Below are 6,430 nucleotides of genomic sequence, written 5' to 3'. Positions count from 1 at the left end.
CCCTCTCTTCTTATCAGCTGGATGCTTCACTCTCCACTCTAGTCCTCTGTGGCTATGTCACTGACTCTGGGCCCAAGAGTCCCCAGGTCTTGCCAAACTTCTGGCCAACCAGGTCTCCACCCAGGTTCATAGGAGTCTATTGAACATTGTAGGGCTTAGCTCGCAGCTTCATTGCTGTTTTCCCCTTATCGGTCACCAATCAGAGCGCATGTCTGCTTGTGTATTTCCAATGGGTTTTAGTCTTACAAGGGGGTTTGCCCTGAGGGGACCTGACCACTTGCCATGATGTTTCCTGGGCGAGCAACTTGCTTGTTCTTGTAGTAATGTCAGACTGCTGTTACTGTTTTGTATTTTTCCTGTCGGTATTTTCTTTCAAAAAGTATCTTCTGTTCTTCTAGCCACTCCAGGCTGGTCTGCTTGTACTTTCAAGTTGAAATTTGCCACCTCAGAACATTCTGGATGGGGTTCAGGATTCTACCTATGGTCTTATGTAATGCAGAGGCTCCGCAGGAAGCCTCCTTCACTGGGCACATTGTAGTCCTATTTTAGGTATTCCAATCAGTTATAGGCAGAAGATGGACTTTCAAGCTTTCTATGGTGATATTTCTGGCTATTCCTTTCTCTCCCTCCCAAGTGTCTATTTTATAATGGTATGCAAAGGAAACCAAGATTCAAAAAACAGCCAAGCATTTTAACATTATTTCCCTCCTTTTGACCATTCCAACCATGTCTCAATCCCTGTGTCCCAGAGCCCTGTTGTTCCAAGGTTGTGCATACATCATTATTTACCACTGTCCCACTTAGGCCATGCAAACCTGCCTAATTGTTTTCCCATCCACCTTGTTCTTCCATTCTTCTCCCCTTCTTGTGTATTGCCTCCCTCCCTAGCACCCAAACTATCCTTTGTCTATTCCCTACCCTGTGCTCCAGGATTTTTGTTTTCTTTACATTGAGATGCAATCCACACCAAAAACTGTGCTCTTTGATCTTAACCAGTAAATATTTTAAGTCTTCTTCACTTTCAGCAAGCAAGGTTGCTTGTTAATGAGTCTTCCTCCAATCCTGATGCCACATTTTTTTCTTCATATAACTCAGGTTCTCAGATTATTTGCTCAGCATACAGGTTGAATTAATATGGTGAAAGAATATAACCCTGTCACACACCTTTCTTCATTGTAAAACATTCAGTGTTCCCATGTTCTGTTCAAACAACTGTCTCTTGGTCCAGGGACAGATTCCTCATAAGCACAATTAAGTGTTCCAGAATACTCATACTTCGCAATGTTGTATATAGCTTGTCATGATCCACACAATTGAAAGCCTTTGCGTAGTCAATAAAGCACAGGTAAACATCTTTCTGATATTCTCTGCTTTCAGCCAAGATCCATCAGACATCAGTAATGATATCCCTCGTTCCACAGCTTCTAGTAGAAACCTTCTTCACCAGTCACCCTGCCTCCTGTTGCCCTGTGTCCTAACAGACACTGAAACCAATTCCATCAAGAGCCTCCATGAACTACTTTCAGATGGAGTGCCCTGAACATAGACAACACCTAGACCTATAGCTAGGACTAGGAACTCCTCTGTCACATCCCTCCAGCACCCACCTCATGAACTCCTTGGTTGGCAGGAGCTTCCGAGTTTCCCCGTCTCCATGTCCAAAAGCTGCCCTAATTTATTTGCTTTTGGTTTTTTCCTTTCATTTTTTCATTGTCTTTATTCTTTCTTCTCCTTCTTCTTGTTTGGATTGAGAACCAACAACAGCAGACAGCAACCTGAGATTGCCCTATATGACAACACCACCCAGAACTCAATTCAGATGTACAAGTATTTAAAGTAAAACAAACCCAATACTTTGGACATATTGTCAGGAGGGAACAGTCACTGGAGAAGGATGCCATGCTGGGTAAGATGGAGGGTCAGAGAAAAAGAGGAAGACCCCCAATGAGATGGATTGGCCAAGTAGCATCATTGATGGTATCAAGTGTGGCAGCAGTAGTGAGGTTGGCCCAGGATCGGACATTGTTTCGTTCTGCTGTGCATGGGGTCGCTATGAGTCTTTTCCAACTCGATGGCACCTGACAACAACAACAACAACAACACAAGACTGAAATAGGGAACCAGCGATATTAATTTATACTGAAGGCAACTACAAAGCAAAAAAGGGAATAGGGTAAATACAGAACTTTCAAATGATGAGGAAGTCAAATAGATTTCAGGATAAAACAGGCTGTTTTAAACAGGGAAGATTTTAATAAATTACAAGGTAACCTCAAAGAAAACAAATACACCTGCAAATCAATGTAAAAAAAAGAAAACATGGATAAATGTGAAGGACATTAAGTTGAATGAAATCAGTCAATCACAAAATGACAAATATTGTATGAGACCAATGTAGAAAGTTAGGAAAAGTTTTTCTTGATAAAAGAAACGATCTATGGTGGTTACGGAAGCGAGGACAGGAGGGAGGGAAAATTATTTTCGGCCTAGAGGGTAAGATACATGTTAACATGGGTGACATGGCAGGCAATATACAATAAGAGAAAAGTAAGCAGAAGACTTGACGGCACTTAACAAGCAGAAAAAAGATGAAAGTAGTGGAGACACAGGGAGGAATGCAATAAAGAGACTAGAGGTACATAAATATTGTTAACTGTTGGCACATGGAGGGAATTGCAACTATGTAATGAAGCAAATGAACTCCTGGTTGTGGATGGAGTCCTGGTGTGGTACTGTGGGCTAATGTGCTGGTTCAAGCTCACCAGCTGCTCGTTGGAAGCCCTGTACAGGGTCACTATGTGTCGGAACTGACTCAACGGCACTCAAAAACAAATACAACAATGAAGTGAAGAATATGATTTGTAGAATGTTAAATTGATGATCTGCTCTGTAAACCTTCACTCAATTCACAATAAAAAGTTGAAAAAAAAATTAAAAGATTTTCTTGATAAAAGAAGCATTCTATGATGGTTACAATGGTGAAAAGGGAAAATTATTCGTGGGCATTTAAATTATAGTATTGGCAAAGAATATTGGAAGTACCCAGTGGACAAACAAATCTGTATTGGAAGAAATACAGCCAGAATGTTCCTTAGAAGAAAGGAAGGGGTGCCTCTGTATCACATTTTTTGGACATGTTAACAGAAGGGACTAATCCCCAGAGAAGAACATTATGGTTGGTAAAGTGGAAGATCAGCAAAGAAGAGGAAGACACCCCCCCCCGTCCCCCACCCCAGTGATATGGATTGATACAGTAGCAGCAACAATGGGCTCAAACATAACAATAATTGTGAGGGTAGCGCAGGATTGGGCAGTGTTTTGTTCTGTTGTATATGAAGTCCCTAAGAGTCGTAACTGACTCAATGGCACTTAACAACACTAATAAATTTTAGTGAAATTGATCAAACATGCAATCAAACTGCATTGATAATTACTGGTGATTGGAATACGAAGTTGGAAAAAGGACCTGTAGTTGGAAACTAGACCTAAGTGACAGAAATGATGCTGGGGATTGTGACTATACACACAGATATCACCATATAAAATATATGGGAATTAAATTGATTACATCTGTGGGAAGAAATGGCCAGGGGCTAATTGTGAAAAAGATCATCAATTGCTCATATGCCAGCTCAGGCTGAAACTGAAGAAAATTAGAACAAGTCCAGGAGAACTAAATTATGACCTTGAACATTTCCCACCTGAATTTAGAGATCATCTCAAGTACAGATTTGATGCATTAGGCACTAAAGACTACTGCTTTTATGAGCATTGGTAGTGGATTCTAGTAAAATTAAATCCATGACAACTTCGATCTTTTCTCCAGTTATCATATTGTTGTTTATTGGTCCGGTTGTGAGGATTTTTGTTTTTGTGAGGATTCTTTGATCTTCATCAATAAGTTTCAAGTCTTCTTTACTTTCAGCCAGCAGGGCTGTGTCATCTGCATATCACTGGTTGTTAATGAGCCTTCCTTCAATCTTGTAGCCTTGTTTCTCTTCCTATAGTCCAGTTTCTCAGGTTATTTGCTTAGCATACAGACTGAATAAATATGCTGAAAAGACACAATGCTGACACACTTGCCTTGTTTTTAAATATGCAGTATTCTTTTGTTCTATTTGAATGACTGTCTCTTGGTCTATGTATACATTCCACATGAGCACAATTAAGTGTTCTGGAATTCCCATTCTTCTCAACCTTACATATCCAGAGTTTGCTGTAATTCATATAGACAAATGCCTCTACATAGTTAGTAAAACACAAGTAAACATCTTTCTGGTATTTTCTGCTTTCAGCCAAGATCCATTTGACATCAATAATGATATCCCTAGTTTCACGTCCTCTTCTGAATCCAGCTTGAATTTCTGGCAGCTTCCTGTGGATATGTTGTTGCATGTATTGAACTTCTTCATTGGCTCTTCTCACAGATATAATCAATTTAATTCATGTATATTCCATCTGGTGAGGTCCACGTGTAAAGTCACCACTATGTTGTTGAAAACAGCTATTTGCAATGAATAAGTCATTGTTCTTGCAAAATTCCATCATGTGGCCTACAGCATTGTTTCAATCACCAGTGTCGCATTTTCTCACTACCCGTTCTTCCTCTTTGTTTCAACATTCACATTCCAATCACCAATAATTATTAGTGCATCTTGATTGCATGTTTGATTAATTTCAGAATGAAGAAGTTGGTAGAATTCTTCAGTTTCTTCAGCATTGGCTTTAGTGACTGGTACATAAATTTGAATCACAGTGGTATTGACTGGTTTTCTTTGTTGTTGTTGCTAAGCACTGTTGAGTCGGTTCAGAACTCATAGCGACCCTGTGTAGGTTTTCTGAGGAACAGCTGTGGGTTTGAACCATCACCTTGCAGTTCAAATCTACCGTGATTATAGGCATATGGATATTATCATAGATACCATTTTATTCCGTGATGTATCTTGAAATGTTCTTTTAGATGAATGTGATGCCATTCCTCTTCAATTTGTTGTTCCTGGCATAGTAAAACATATGATTGATTCAAAATGACCAATACCAGTCCATTTTAGCTAATATGTAGGATAATGATTTTTATAAATTAATGTTCCATTTCATTTTTTTTTTTTAAATGTGTGAATTGTACAAAGGTTTACAGACAAGATCATCAGTTTTACATACAACAAATCATACACTTTGTTGTATGATTGCCATCCCCTCCCTGGAACAGCAGTTACACCATTTCCTCTGTGTGGCTTCTATCTCCATTCCATCCACTTTCCCATCCTTTCTCAATTTTGTCCTTAGGCACAAGTTGCCCCCTTTCATTTGGAATGATTGGCCATTCCATCATTCATAGAGAGCATATCTTACTAGTGTTGTTGTTCCCCCTATATGCTTATCCACTGCTTGGCTGAAAGTTGGGCCATGGAAAGGGTGAGTTCCTTTCCAGACCCGACAGGTGATAGAGGTCCATAGTTTCAGGTTCCTGTAGTCTCTTTCTGACCAATAAGCTCAGTTTTTGTTTTTTTTTCAATATTTTTGAGTTTTGTTTCACATATTCTGCCATTCTATGTGGGACCTTTTAATGTGATTCCTTTCAGAGCAGTTGGTAGTAGTAGGTGGGCACTATATAGTTCTTTTGGTCTTAGAGTCATGAAGACTGCTGTTCACATGTTCCATTACTCCATTAGACTAATTGATTCTAGACATCTTCACTGCTCATCACTCTTCTTTTTTCTGCACATGGAGAGATCAAGGTTCATGAGGTTTTAATATCCCCAATGCTACTCAGCAAAGTAGGATAGAGAACACTGTCTTTGTGGATCCATTTCATTTTTTGATGACTTCTAATTTTCCTAGATTCAAACTTCACACATTCCATGTTCCAATTATTAATGAATGTTTGCAGCAAACAAAAGCCCCAAAAGCTCCATTTGTGTCATTAAGTTCAAGTCTACTTTGAGGAGATAGTTCTTCTTCATTTGTATTTGAGCACCTTCCAACCTGAGTGGTTCATCTCCTGGCACTATATCAGAAAATATTTTGCAGCTATTCATAATATTTTCAGAAGTTGATCCCTCAGAAGTAGACTGCCTATTCCTTCCTCTTAGGGTGTTCTTACTGTGTAAGCTCCGCTGAAACCTTTCTACCATGGGTGACTGCCGGGAGCCAGCCCCAGCAGACTTATTCCAGGGTTTTTCCGAAAGCGGATGTGGTGTCGGCGGATTATGGAGTCATGGATCATGATAAATTCAAAATCTTCGCATTACATGCTTTATTATTATTATTTCTATGGCTACTCTAATACTCTACTTCTCTCATTCTTTACTGTCCCGCTCATTCTTTACTCCCCTGCTCTCCTGCTCATATCTTCTGCGTCCTTTCTCCCTTCCCCTGGCTCCTGCTTCCCTTCTCTCCTCTCCTGCTCCCCTCCTGCTTCCATTCTCTC

The sequence above is a fragment of the Chrysochloris asiatica genome, unplaced genomic scaffold, assembly GCF_000296735.1.
Source record: "Chrysochloris asiatica unplaced genomic scaffold, ChrAsi1.0 scaffold00035, whole genome shotgun sequence".
Taxonomy (NCBI): domain Eukaryota; kingdom Metazoa; phylum Chordata; class Mammalia; order Afrosoricida; family Chrysochloridae; genus Chrysochloris; species Chrysochloris asiatica.
This window is presented reverse-complemented; position numbering follows the sequence as displayed.